The sequence below is a fragment of the Haliotis cracherodii genome, unplaced genomic scaffold (assembly GCF_022045235.1).
Source record: "Haliotis cracherodii isolate W230 unplaced genomic scaffold, xgHalCrac1.p SCAF_20, whole genome shotgun sequence".
Classification (NCBI taxonomy): Eukaryota; Metazoa; Mollusca; class Gastropoda; order Lepetellida; family Haliotidae; genus Haliotis; species Haliotis cracherodii.
In genome coordinates, this window is record NW_027266276.1 from 3,893,121 (window position 1) to 3,908,775 (window position 15,655).

Consider the following 15,655-nt stretch of genomic DNA (forward strand, 5'->3'; position numbering starts at 1 on the left):
CCTACAGGAATTGTTGTACACAGGATAAGCTCCGCTCCAGAACATATTCCCAGAATCAATTCATTTCTGATCGAAATAGATGGTAAATATAATTATACATGGATAAAGAGTTTAAGCAGGCTATTATGTGATCAAACAAAACATGATGGAAAGAAATATTTCTGCGAAAGATGCCTGCATGGGTTCAGCAGACAAGATCTATTAGAAGCGCATAAAGAAGACTGCAGAGGTGTTAGACAGACTGCTATCAGGATCGATATGCCTAAAGAGGGAAAAAATATATTAAAATTTGAGCATTATTTGAATCAAATGCCAGTACCGTACGTAATTTACACTGACTTCAAAGCACTTATCAAACTGATAGGAATTACCTAAAAAATACTGAATGTAGTTTTACGTACAAAACCCAAGAACATATTCCTTGTGGGTTTGGATATATAGTTGTAAGGTATGATGGTAAAACAAACCCGCCCATGATTTACAGAGTTCCCGATGCAGCGGGAAAGTTCCTAGAATATCCACAAAATGAAGAGAGAATAATCAGAGAAAATTTATCGAGTAAGAAACCCATGTGTATGACGAGGGATGATTGGAGGGCCTATAAGAAGTCAACGATTTGTCATGTTCATAATTACCACTGAATGGGGATTCTGTAAGAGGTCATTGCCACATCACGGGTAATTATCGGAGAGCCGCACAACGAGTGTAACTTGAAACTAAAAATGAATTCTCAAACAATACCCATCCCCCATTAGAGGATATGATTCTCATCTCAAAGATCAACGGCGGCTTAACGTGCATTCCTTATGATATGGAAAAATACATATCATTCTCGTTGACTTAAACCTTACATTATATGGAAAAGGATGGGACTTAGATTCATAGACTCCATACAGTTTCTGTTATCTTCCCTGGACAATTTAGCTAATGTGAACAATCCCGATGACTTTGCAATAACAAATCAATATAGAGATTAGATAACACAGCACTTGTTGCTTCGAAAAGGCGTATATCCTTACAAATATATGGATGATTGGTCTGGATTTGACGAAACTAAATTACCACCCCTTGAATCATTCTATAGTAACTTAACAGAACCTAAAATAACTGATGCTAATTATGAACATGCTCTGACGGTGTGCGATGAATTAGGTTGTCAGAATTTAGGTGATTATCACGATCTGTACTTTAAAACAGACGTACTGTTACTCAGCGATATATTCGAGATATTAATAAAGACATGTTTAAAACAATACAGCTTGGATCCAGCATGGTACTATTCCAGTCCCGGACTGTCATGGGATGCATTGTTGAAGAAGACTGGTGTGGAACTAAAACTACTCACCGATTACGATATGCACTTGTTTGTTGAGAAAGGATTAATAGGTGGTATATCGATGACAGTGAAAAGGTATTCTAAGGCTAATAATAGATTAGTGGAAAGATATGATCTGAGTAAACCCGATACGCACATCTTATATCTCGAAGCCAACGGATGGGCTAGGAGTCAAACTTTACCGACGGGGTTTTTTGATTTGAATGATATCAATGTGATATCGATCTCCACAGATTCCGATTCGAATAAAGGGTACATTCTAGAAGTTGACTTGGAATATCCAAAAGAGTTGCACAAAGACCATAACAGTTATCTGCTAGCTCCTGAAAGTTTCATGGAAAGATTGGATGTCGGAATATCAACACTCCTTGATGGGTAATACTAGGTTAGTTAACGTATAAAAACTCATACCAAATTTGATGGATAAGACAAAATATATAGTTCACTACAGAAATCTCCGGTTATATCTATCGTTAGGTATGAAAATAAAGAAAATACACAGAGTTCTAAAGTTTGATCACAGCCCTTGGATGGAGCCCTATATAAGGCTGAACACAGATTTAAGAAAGATGGCTACTAGCGATTTCGAAAAGAACCTACATAAGCTCATGAATAACTCAGTATTTGGTAAAACTATGGAAAATCTAAGGAAGCGTCTTGATGTTAAACTAATCAGATCTAATGAGGAAGAAAGACTCAGGAAACTTATAGCCTGTCCTGCTTTTAACAGAAGCAAGATATTTGATAACGACTTAGCGGCAAATGCAGTGTAATATAAAATTCAACAGACCGGTGTACATTGATATGAGTATTCTTGACTTGTCAAAACACTAAATGTATGACTTTTATTACAACGAACTTGAGAAGCAATACGGCGAAAGGTGCAAGGTGTTATATACTGACACAGATTCTTTGTTAATGGAAATACAAACCGAGGATGTGTATAAAGATATGGCAGAAAAAATGTACAATACGAGCAATTACGCCAAAGCGTGGTGAGGTGAGGTGAGGTGAAATGAGGTTTAACGTCCCGTCCAAGATTATTGCACTTATATAGCGACGTGAATGTACGTGTTTGTGTTTGTGTGGCTGCTTGCACTAGTCTGGACTGATGCCGATTTATAGTGCTAGCGCACTGAGATACCATGCCACAGTTTTACATGAATACCCCACTCAGACACAGTATACTGACTCCGAACCGACCAGTCCTTGTTTTAGCCCTTAATGCCGAGCGCCAGACAGGGTAACAACAAGTACCATCTTTTAACGTCTTTTGATATGACGAGGCCGGGGATCGAACAGTCAACACCCGATTACATGGTATATGGTGAACTAGGGAAGTATCCTCTCAGCATTTTCATCAAGATAAGAATGATTTCATAATTGTGAAAGCTAACATCATCACAAACTAGCCTTTCTAGTATAGTATGTAAACTTAGGTTTCAAATGTCCATTGCAAATCCAGATTACCATTTCCCACTATTAAAAGACGTAAAATGCATTCTTCAAAATATAGGCTTTAATTACATTTGGTTGTCTCAAACCTTTATTAGTGCCGTATGGTTGAAACAAAATGTGAAACATGATCTCATTGATAATTTTCTGCAAAGATGGTGAGAATCAAAGGAGAATTCATTTAAAGGTTACTATTATAACATGTTTAAAGAGTTACCATCCCTAGAACCTTATTTACTAGAACTTCCAATCACCTTACGCATCTCTCTTGCTCGTTTTAGATCAGCAAATCATAGATTACCCATTGAAACAGGAAGATGGTATAATATTGTGAGAGAGGAAAGAAAATGTACATTGTGTAAACATTTGATATGTGGTGAAATGCACTTTTTATTAGAATGTCTAAAACTCTCAGAAATTCGAAACAAGTTTTTGCCTCAATACTACTGTATGTATCCTTCTGCCGTCAAATTCTCTCATTTGATTTCCATTACTTATAAGCCAATTCTATTAATACTGGCAAGTTATATAAGATCATGTATGGAAATGTTCCACTGACATGTTTTCTACTATTGTATCTAATGCCTGTATCCAATTACATCTCTGTATCACTGCCGTGATTTAAGAGAATAAACATCATTCAATTCAATACAACTAGACCACGGAGGCGGTCCACAGCATGGTAAATAAAAAGGTGTTAGGTAAGATGAAGGATGAATGTGCTGGGACCCCTAAGATGTATTCTAGAAAGAAGTCCGATGATGGGGAGATAAGAAACGCAAAGGGTGTTAAGAAGTATGTGGTAAAAAAGCATATCAAACACGAACAGTATAAAGAAGCATCATTCAATGGTAGAACATTCAAACACGAGATGAACTCTTTAAGAAGTGACAATCACGGGAGATATTGATTAAGAATGAACAAGACATCATTATCCGCCTCAGAAACAAAGAGATGGATTGATAATGATGGTGTAACTACCTATGCTTATGGTTACTTAGGATACTTAATACCGTATCGCTGGGAACTATGAGCAACTTTTCTGGTACAAATGCTCTGCCTGTTCCATCTTTTCAGATAATAAAGAATAGGCTCGCCTTCTTTCATAACCAACCAACTAATGTTATATATCTTAAGAGATCAAATCGGATCAGTTGCATGACGTTGGCCTTCTTCAAGTTCACCGGGCTGGTATAAATATCTTACTCTATCCAGAAGTTTTGGTTCTTTGCTTCTCCTCGGTTCTGAAGCTTGGAAGTTACAGATTTCATTTTCATCGCATCAGATGGTTTCTTCCCTATTAATCTCGTTACTTCATTATTTAGTGCTGATACAACAGCTGATAATCGATCTTAATTGATCCAATTTCATTTCAATCCCATACTGATATCCAAACAAACGTTCGGCTCATGTCCGGTTAAATTTTTCAACGATAGCTTGACTACGTAAGGCATCTTTTTTTTTTTTTTTTGTGCCTGATTTCGACATCGTGCTTTGTTAATAGTTTAGTTACTGATCCCATAAACTCGTGACCAGGATCTACTTGAAATAACTTAGGCCATTTCAGTGGTCCGCGTTTATATATGCGGCTCAGTGCATTAGCTACTTCTGTTGAATCTTTTGAGGTTAATGGCTCAGCCTCACCGACTAGCCACATCCACTACAGTTAAAGCGTATTTATACGTTTTGCGTCTTACCTGATGATGGGGAAGAAACAAGAGGTCAGTCTGATGAACTTCATTCGTTCTAAAAATAACAAACTTCTTCCTCGGTATGTAACGCATTGCTGGTAAGTATTTTTGCCACATCGCTTGTTTCTTTAGCCAATCCTTGGCCACATCTTTAGATACCTTAGCCACAGTGGCTAAGTTTTGTATTGCTCCTATTCCTTTCCAATATCCTCGTGGGCTATAGTAAATTTAATCCATTATTAATTAATATTGATGTTTCTTTTAATATGAATCATGACGATCATTGAATTGCATTATCGTTTAAGCATAATTTTTTTTCCCCTCTGTAGTAGCAGTATAGGTATATAAATCTGGCTCCAGTGGGAGTGGTTCAGAACTGTCATTGTCTATACTACTTATGTGTACTCAAAACAACATATCAGTTGTCACATACCAAATATATCTATTACTATTTTGATGCATGGTATTACCACCAAAGATGTTAATGTCACACTGGATAAAGTGACATGAAAATGAAGGAGGTCGCCAAGTAAGATTTAAGCGAAACTCTTGGGAAGGTGATTAAATGTACAAAACAGACGCAAAAAAGTAGAAGTGGAGCAATGAGAGTACACCTGGGAACAAGTTAAGTGCCATTCCTCCTGTATTTTCATATTCCATGGTAAAATATATACTTGCGCCATTGACATCATCTTCATAAATGCCTAAAATACCATCAACAACTGATGACAAATTTGAATAAGAACACCGTTTATATTGTTAGCGGTGCTTATTTAGTTTCCAGTTAGTTAGGGCTGTAAACATAAGTGAAAACGATGTGAAAATGCAAGTGAAAGTGAGAGTGCATAAGTGAAAGTTATTTCACGTCGCAGCAGCAATATTTGACCTACTCATCCACGGCCTTTAAATATTTGAATCTCAAACTATGACTGAAAAGGTGAGGTGAGGGGTAAAGACAGTCGCCCCCGTGGGGATTCTGGGTTAGAATTGGTCCCCATCAGTCAATACTGTCATAAGAGATATCGGGTGGTCAGGTTGGTAATGGCATGGTTGGTTGCGTTGATCGCGTCGTACCCCGACTGCGAGCATCCTTGCTAACTGAACTCGATTACTCAGAGGTACTGCCTCCCTAAACTTATTGTTTCATGATATTGATATTGCAAAGCGAGAATGCCACATACAACGGATCACTAATACTTGTTGTCACCAACGGTGTGTCAATAATTATAGTTTTGCGAGAACATAAACATATGACATAATGAGACAAACACGTATGCCATGCTATACCCAATTTCAGTTCCTATATCATAAGTCATGTTAGGGTGGGACAGCAAGTCGCCAAGACCCATTGGGGTTCATTATGCAGGCCGAAAGATTTACTGAATGCTTATCAAGTCAACAGTATATTGGGAAGATGCCATGTTCACTGTTAAATAGTTTTTCAACAAGTGAGTGAGTGAGTGAGTGAGTGAGTGAGTGAGTGAGTGAGTGAGTGAGTGAGTATTGTTTAAGTAATATTCCAGCAATATCACGGCGGGGGACACCAGAATTCAACATGTGAAATCTTTGCTGAATCTGCCATCCTGCTGAAGATTGCATTTATTGTACTTGTAGAAAGAGAAAACACAAACCACAAGGCGATGTAGACTCGGGTCTTAGTGGACAATTTGTCAGTACATACAATAACAATAGACTGTGAAAAGGGCTTGAAAGACATTTTGTCGAATTCGAATCGTCAATTATACAATTATGGAACCAATGCAAATGTCACCAAAAGGAGACCAAGACGACTGCCCCACTGTTTTGCAAAACGAACATGTCTTAATTCGTAATCGATTTTCTTTACTTGTAAGCAACAGAATCAGTGCACTTGTTCAAACAGATATAATTCAAAATTGACATATCATTTTTAGTTTCAACAAAAAAGTAAATGCGCTATCGTGTCATTGTCCAGAATGTCTGGCAATCACTTGATTGTCTGGTTTCTTTGAAGGCTTCAGGCAACAGTTTTTATATAAATTGTGTGAATGGCGGGTTTCTACCTGTAGGGCAGGACATACCTAGCCTTTGGATACCTGGTGGTGTTCAATGACCCATTCATATAATTTCCACCGCTAGATTTGCCTTTTACACCAATTGGTATCGTGTTTGGGTATTTCTGACGTTGACGTTTAATATTTATGTTAGTGCTGGATTCTATCATTGGTAGAATGAAAAAAACGAACTAAAAATGAGGAAAGAGAATGGGAATAAACCAATTCTGTAACAGGCAGCAAGTCTGGCTGCCCTACCTGAAAAGGTGTAGATATTTCCACTGACAAGACCTCAATTAACATAACCATTATAATATCACTACATAAATTGTTTCATGAAAGAACTTGGCATAAGTGACATATCAAACAAGAAAACACTGATGTCACTATTCCCCGCCGTGGGGCACATTAGAATTTTGTTCGTCCATATACTGAATATAAACTATAAAATGAGAGTCCAATGAAGACTTAAGAAAAGATAGGCACTTGGGCGGCTTTATTTCATCAGCAAAAAAATGATTATATGTGAAATTAATACACACGAAATGCCCCTTCTCTGGCAAAACAAAACTTCGTCTCCATAGGTATCTCTTTGATAAGCATGCAAACTTATATTCACGTAACTTCAGTAGTTTCTGAGGAAACTTGCAACGCACGGAGCAAAATTAATGTATATCAGTTGTCGAAGATATTTGAGATCATGACCAGTAACATCAGGGGGGTAAAGCTCATTTCTCTGACTTAAAAAGGTTTTGAGATAACATTTCATCTTTGAGAAGCGGACGGATGGTCGGACGTTCCTATGTCACCCGCACAACTTCGTGGCTTTAACATTCAAGATTGATTTCATTTCAGGTAAATTTCTGCCAGCACGGGGGAACATTCAATGACCTGCTGTCAAGATGTGACTGTCATGATGACTTCACAGGTATCTACTGTGAAAGACGATACAGAGGTGAGTTATTATCTTAACGTTATAGATCCAGGTAATTATCTTCATGTTATATATCTGGGTACTTATCATCATGGTATGGAATAAAAGTGACAAACTCCTTTACATTAACATAAGAAATCGCTGCCAAAGACAGAGTCGATTTTACGATTCCGATAATATCATGAACATGTGTTTAGGAATTCACTTTCAAATAGTGATGATACCAGGTGTTTGCGAAAGGTGAGCGTATCCTGCCCAACCTGTGGCACCGATCGCAAGTGGGTAAGTTTCCTCTTTTTATAAGGTGAGCGAGTGAGTATATCATGTTATAGAGGAGGATAATTATCACATGTCATACAGATTTGGTTGTTATAATAGTGGGTAATTATCATCATATGAAAGACACGGGTAATTATCTTTGCGTTATAGGGGTGAGTAATTATCTTTAAGCTGTAGAGGTGGGTAATTCTCATCATGTTGTAGAAGTGGGTAAGTGTCGTTATGTTATAGAGGAATGCACAGGTGGCCCAGTCGTCTAAGGCGCCGCTATTGGCTGTGCAGAGTTGCGTCCATTGGGCACGCCAGAAACCTATGATTGTGGGTTCGAATCCCGGTTCGCCCAGATTAGGTTTCTAGGTTTGTCAGCACCATAACTTGCTTGTGGGTTTCATCGAAGTGGTAAACGTCTGAGACCTGCATCACTGCGGTATTTCCCACATTAAGCTGACACGCTATGATAAAACCGCGAATAATGTTAACAGTGGCATAAAACACACCTCACTCACTCACTCATGTTAAAGAGGCGAGTAAGCATTATCGTGCTATATAAGATAGCTACGCGATCAATCGCAAAGAGCAATAAAGAACGATTTCATGATAAAACATTGTTTTATCAAGATGCCGAATATGGAGATTCGAATAAGTGCTTGCAACTTGATGACGTCATATATTTTTGAGAGGGTAGTGTCTAGTGAGATGTTCCCCATATATGTAGCTGGGCTACGCAGATAACCGCAATGGCCAAAAGATCGCATCCAGAGATATGACCTTCGACGTGAGGTCGGATTCTATTCAGGGAGTCATCATTATTAAAATTAAGATAACTGTTTTTTAAGCTTGTACAATTTATCAACATCCTTAAAGAGGCTGTGTGTGCATGCTGATATCGCGTATAAGAAATAAACGACTCGTTGTGGTTGTTTATCGCACAATAAAACACTGCAGGGAGAATAAACCATAAGAAGCGCAGCCACGCGTGGTTTAATCTCCCTGCAGTGTCTGGGTGTGTAGAGGTGAGTAATTATTATCATGTTATAGACAGTTGTATCTACCTTCACGTTATGAAGGTAGGTAACTATCTTCACGTTATAGAAGTAGGTCATTATCGTTGTGTTATAGAGGTGGATAATGATCATCATTTTATAGAAGTGGGTAGTTGACTTCATATGAGAGTAGTTGGTAATTATCATTACGTTTTCCAGGTGCCTTATTGGTGTTATATTATTGAGATGGGTAATTATTTTCATGTTTCAGAGGAAGGTAGTTATCGTCATTTTCAAACCAAGAATGATGGTTGTAATGTCACAAAATCCAAGAGGAAGTGTTTTATCTGAGGGAGGAATTAATAAACCCCATCTGAAAAACAGCTATGTTTTTAAATACACTTTAAATGAACCTTATAAAAAGGGCATAAAATGTCACTTGTTGGCGTGCATGTACTTGACAAAGAGATTCTTGAAAGCATTGTGATATAGCAGCGCCTCTGAAGCCTCGTGGTTAACTAACAAAGCTACAGATACGAAAGTTGTAGGTTTGATCCACTGAAAAATAAGAAGACATTTGTCGTTTGATTTAACATCATTCCTTACATTTCCATATGAACATTGTGGTCGAATGCAAAACACATCTCTAGCTGTGGACATTAATAATTATGTTACTTTATGTATAACACATATACCTGTGACAATTAGATCCCTTGGACATAGCATTCTCGTGTATGAGTTTTAACCCGATTGGAGAACAATAGGATGAGGTCATTGGAGGTTTATAAAATACGGAAACACACAAGGGTAATATTCTCTTCAGCATATATAATGTCAATCTCATAGTAATGGAAGTTTAACACATATGTTCATTCATGTTACGCGTAGGAATACAAAGACACGAATACATCACCATATAAATAATATGTCAAGTGAAGTCTGCAGCCATGTTGGTTTACAAAAGCCCTTATACATCCTGAAACCTCTGTCTACAATTTGAAAATCCTTTTGGTTATCGGATCCGCAATATACAGGGCTTACAATAAGTAGATACTGCTAAATTATCCTATTGCATATTTGAAACCAAGTTTATCGGATTGGTTTTTTGCATGGATAACACGAACCATAATGTGATAAATGCTAGATGTCTGGAAACTTGTTGCGGTGGTTCTCTCCAAAAGTGATATTGTCTCTGACACCCCTTCATCCGCTTACACATCTTTATCAAATACCTGTGGGTATAGAATTGGTCACCAAGTAGCCTTTGTAAGATGTGGTCAATTTCAGTGATAATCATTGCTGATTGCGCTTCATCGTTTCCCGATGGCTTAGATCGTTGTGCTTTTGGTCACTGGTTATCGGGCTTCGATTCGACTACTGACAGATCACGGTGGATCACCGTATTCTGGAATATACTGAATTAGCGACCAAACCCTTTCCATAGCCAAAAGCAATCTCTGACGAAAGCGTTAATTGTTCGATTCCGACTGTATCATGAGCATGTTTTCATGAATCAGAATCAAAATGCGCTAATACCGGGTGTTCGCAAACGGTGAGCGTATCCTACCCCACCGGTGGCACCCGTCATAAATACATACAAAGGCAAGTCAAATAATTCCTGAAAACATAATCAAATTAGGTAATTGCATCGGACACTTATTTTGTCACTAATAAGTCAGCAAAATTAGGAATTTTATATCCTCCACATATCTACCATAAAACTTTACTCAGGCCTTGAATAATGTAACCTTGCTCAAACAACTTTTCAGCAAGAGTCGTATGACGCTTTCTGAAATATTTGAAGAAAGGGCATGCTTATTTGTACCTTTAAGGCTGTGAAATGTAAACACCAAAGGCTTGAGTTGCTGACTTATTCCTCGACACAAAGGATTAATTGACTATTGGAAATTTGAAATCGTACGTCTCGTACAGTTTTGTGGAGAGTTTTTTTGTCACTCTGCACAGACCTACAAGACTCTGCAAAGGGGTCTTCTTTATTTCTAGCTCAGGTGGGTAAATCAGTCGAACGGATTTGGCTGATCGATTGCTATTAAACGACATGAGATCATCGATATGCCTGATGCTTAAGTTCAACTTCTTGGCCAAAATACTTTCTTTTGACTTTGCAAATTCGGATTCATATGTATAAAGAGACAAAGCGGCAAGGACACTGGTGGTTCCAATGGGGACGCCTACTTCTTGCTTAAATGTTTTACCAGTTCAGCAAATACTTGAGTTGGAAACATCAATGATGCACTTAGACCTTTTTTCTGACTGTACAGAGGCCTTTGAGGGTGGAATGCGTGCACGTGCAGTAACGACCAACTGAGTCATCAGGATCCGCCCTCTTGATGCTCCCCGAGAGTACGAGGTCGAATGTTTTCTGGCCCACGGAGGCTACACTTCAGTAGAGAAACGGCCGTCGACATGCAACGACTACAACAAGACGTGGGCTGAATACAGGACTGGTTGGAGCACATCGTGCAGCAGATGGTTGGGACTTGAAGCTCTTCACTACATCTCACACCAGGGCAACTGCAACCTTGATATATACGTGAAGGATGACAATGGACTTGCTGGACAGTTTTACTACAAAGGGATCAGGATAGACGATGAAGCTAGTGGATACAAACTGACTTTTAATCACGGTGTTAAACACCCCACCAGAGCCGTAGGGAATGGTTTTGAGTATGGAGCAGCAAGCAAGGGAATCAAAGGTCAGAAGTTCGCTACGTGGGACCGCCCTGACCCCTCAGGATGCGCTGTCTGTGATGGGGCAGGGTGCTGGTACGGGACTGACTGCCCATATACAAATCTCCACAAGAGGTTCTATACCACCGCAATGGCCGGATGACAATGATATTCTGCAACAAGTAATGTTCACGAAAATACAAATAATTGTCACTGGTGGTCCCTTCACGAAGCTCCTGTCTCCATTGTTTGATAATTTGAAATCGACGCCTAAGATTAGCAGTCTTCTGGACATTGACCAGCCGCAAAGTGATACATGTAATAAACTCGAATTTGTAATTAATGTTAAAAAAAGTTTATGTTTTGTTTGCTTGTTTGTTTGTTTGTTTGTTTGTTTGTAGTGTAATGCCACACTCAGCAATATTCCAGCTATATGACGAAGGTCTGTAAATATTGGAGTCTGGACGAGACAATCCGGTGATTGACATCATGAGCATCGATCCACGCAATTTGAATACAATGACATACATCAACACAGTCAGCGAGCCTGACCAACCGCAGCCTGAGTCTGACCGGCATAGTCGCTTTTAACGGTAAGAATGGGTTGCTCAAGACATATTCTACCACGGATCTTCACGGGTCTATCATCGATCAACCAGTCAGAGTATCAACAACCACTATTTAAAGCAAATTCATTGATGAGCACTTTCTAATATTAGCTAGTATTGGGCACAACCGCCAGTGGATGACGCAAATCCTGCTTGGGTACTATTTACAGACCGCCGTAATAATGCTGGAATATTGCTGAGTGTGGCGTTAAACAACAGAAGAAACTTTAAATCGCCAAGGATTATACAGGGCTTTGGCAGCTGATCATACAAAGTCTCGCAGACCTCCTTGCCGGATAGTTGAGGAAGGTGGAAGATACAGTCAACATTGTGTAAACAATATGTTAAAAATAACATGGACAGCAACAGTTTGAAGAGGAGTGTTAAGTGAAACAGTGCTATGGATTATCCCCCGCCTCACATGGATAGAAAAACCTCCTATAGCTTTATCACAGGTAGGGGAAAAATAATGGTAAGAGCTGTACTGACCGATCTGTGTTTTATAGGTAAGTTTCTTGGAGATAAAAAGCCGACGGTTTAAAATCTTGAATTAATAGTTGTATTTCACTAAAAGTCTCTGAAGACGCCCGCGATCTCATTGCAATTCCGTAGTATAAAGTGTTGTGTATTCATGGTGGTGTTTCCAGGGGAGATATGTCATGCGGACGTGAGGAAGACTTTGTATTAATCCTATTAGTGTCAAGTCGAGATGGATTTATTGACCTCTAAGAGGACCTCTTATGTAGCTTTGCCGCTGCTCTTTTTGCTGCTTTTATCTTTCTTCCTTTCTTTGTTAAATGAACAATTTCTGATTCTGGTTCTGGAGTGGAGATTGCAAATGGATTCAGTTTGATTGGTACTTTGTCTTAAACTTCGATAAGCAATAGATGGGGACAACCGTCAGATGGATGTACTCTCTTAAGACAAGGTATTGTCGGATTCAATATGTCGTCCTTTGAACAAGGGTAGAAAGGAAACAAAGATTCAGCACCCATTTTCCTCACCCACCATCGAATGTCAATAAGGACAGCCTTATGCTGCATTGGATCTCCATGCTGCAAATACCATGGAAAACAGGCTGTAATACTCGAGCAAAAAAAATCAGTCAGGCTGGTTTGGCCCATGACAATAAATTAGAGACGTATAACATTCGGAGGTTAGCATCACCATATTGGCCTATGAGCCAATAGAATGGTACATATAGAGTAGAGATGGAGCATAAATGTATGTATAATGGGCCTGTAGCCTACAATACATTATGAATAAAGACTAAATAACATAATTACATACTAAAACATATGTACAGGCTGATGTTTTATAACTTATACAGAAACTTTGAGCTTTGTAATAAACCCCCGCCTTTACTTCTTATACCGTAATCCTAAGAAAGATTCTGTTCTACGACTTTTGTATTTTTCCTCTTTGACTGGAATAGCCCTTAGAAGAGTTAAATGACTTTTGGGTTGATTATTATCCGTTGCACTAATCTGATTGAGATGGATGCACATCTCTTGATAGGCAAATATATCAGGTAATTCAACCCTGTACACTGTTGTAACGGGTGTCAATTCTCTTCTTATAAATCCAAGTGTATTTGCTAAGTTCCCACAAGTTTTATATGTTTTTCCCCGCTGTTTAATATCAGCATTCCATTTGACTCATTTATTGTGATACTAGCACCCAAATGTTTTAAAATTTCATAATTGACAGCGCATATGCTATAATAGCCATCAGATTTAGTACGACGTTCTTGATCTAATACTAACTTATTATTACATTCATGTTGCCCGGCTGAGTTATCAATAGCATGCAGCAGTTGAATAGACTGACCATTTGTTATTCCCTGAGTGTAACATATATATAAAATACATAAGGCACCATATTATAACTTCAATATGTATAATAGTAATGCCAAGTACAAGACTGGAATGTTTTGCCCTGAAAGAAGTATAGACGAAACTGACCTTACACACCCAACGATTTTAGTTGATGTCTGTGGTGCTCTGTTTCAAACTCAATTCCCTGATATCTTTAGAAATACAAAGTTCTCAGCAACAAACGCGAAAACAGTACATACTTGGTTCTCCGATCTAATGCAGTTCTGTCAAAACCAGCTAAACTTTGTGTGCCACAACAGGTTGTGACGTATCTGATAGTGACCATGGTAATCAAGGTGGACATACACGATATTAACGTGACAATATGATGAGTATTCTGACAGTTTACACAGTTGCATCGTCATGTGTTGTGACTGTGACTTTCATTGTTGACTTCATTGATGGCTTCATGGGCATGACCGTCTGCATGTTAAAGTTTGATTAAAATGAAGTTTTGTACACGTTAAAAGATTGCTCTGATGATATATTCCAGTATGAATTTCTATATGATTTTTGTTTTCTTCCATATCCTTTCAAACACCTGGTGTCGTTTCTTTTGGACATTAGTGTATATCAATGAAATGTCCTTTCAGCATGAACTGTTCATTATTCTTCAATCTACTGCCTTTTCCAAATAAAATTACTTTCATCTTATCCGAGTTGACTTTTAAATGACATTTGCCACGATAAGTAGTTAGCTTATCACCGCTGCTTTGTAAACCTCTAAAGGTAAAATATCATGTGTAAAAGCAGTAAGATAAATAATTCAATAAAATTGATATCAATGCACCTCTGATTATCGAAAGACAAACTAAATCATTTATAAAGAAAGAAATTAAGAACGGCGACAGCTGGCATCTTTGCATCAAATTTACATTAAAAAAACTATGTTGCCATCTTGTAATGAAACACAAGACTTCACTTTCTTATCCAGTGTTCATTAATCAAAATGTTTTACCTTTCACATTTCCAAACAATATTTTATGAAACAGACCCTTTCTAAAATGTGGAACAAAAGTTTCCAATCAATACTCTTATCTACCCTTATGAAGAAACAAATACTTTGAGATAATAGTATCAAGTGTAACAAATATTATCCACAGTCTGGAAACCTTTCCTAAATCCAGTTTGTTAAGATACTAAAACGTTTTCACCTTCAGCCCATCAATTCAATACAGCAAATTACCTTTGCAATGATCTTTTTTAAGTAGAGTTATAGGCCTATACTTAGCCAGGTTATCAACACGTCCTTTCTTGTGTATAGGAAGAATAACTTCCGATGTCCACACTTCTGGATAAATGCCTGATAACAATATTGCATTGAACAAGGCAACCAACAAGTATATAGAGAAACAAGGTGCATTCTTAAAAAACTCATTACGTCTTTTTCTGTTTACAAATATATATATACATGGATCACGCTAACATGTTATGTTCCCTGATCAGTTCGCTGTTAGTCGCATGATACGCACGCAATAATCGCCTTGCTTTAGAGCGAGCTGTTCTACATTCAGCGGCAAATCAGTTACGTCCCTTACTTGAGACTGATTTGTGGTTGATGGTGGTGTCGACGGTGGGACTGTTGGGTTATAGGTGGTGTAGGTGATGGGACTGCAGGGTTAATAGTGGTTTATAAGATGAGACTGTTGGTTAATGGTGGTGTCGGTGATGGGACTGTTGAGTTAAAGGTGGTGTAGGGGATGGGTTGCAGGGTAAATGGTGGTTTATGTGATGAGACTGTTGGTGTGATGGTGGTGTATGTGATTGT

General features: G+C 38.3%; 1 pseudogene; it reads left to right on the top strand.

The window, feature by feature from the left end:
- The first annotated feature begins 3,497 nt into the window (after positions 1–3,497).
- Positions 3,498–12,698, top strand: LOC139470448 (fibrinogen-like protein 1; annotated as a pseudogene).
- The last annotated feature ends 2,957 nt before the right edge of the window (positions 12,699–15,655 follow it).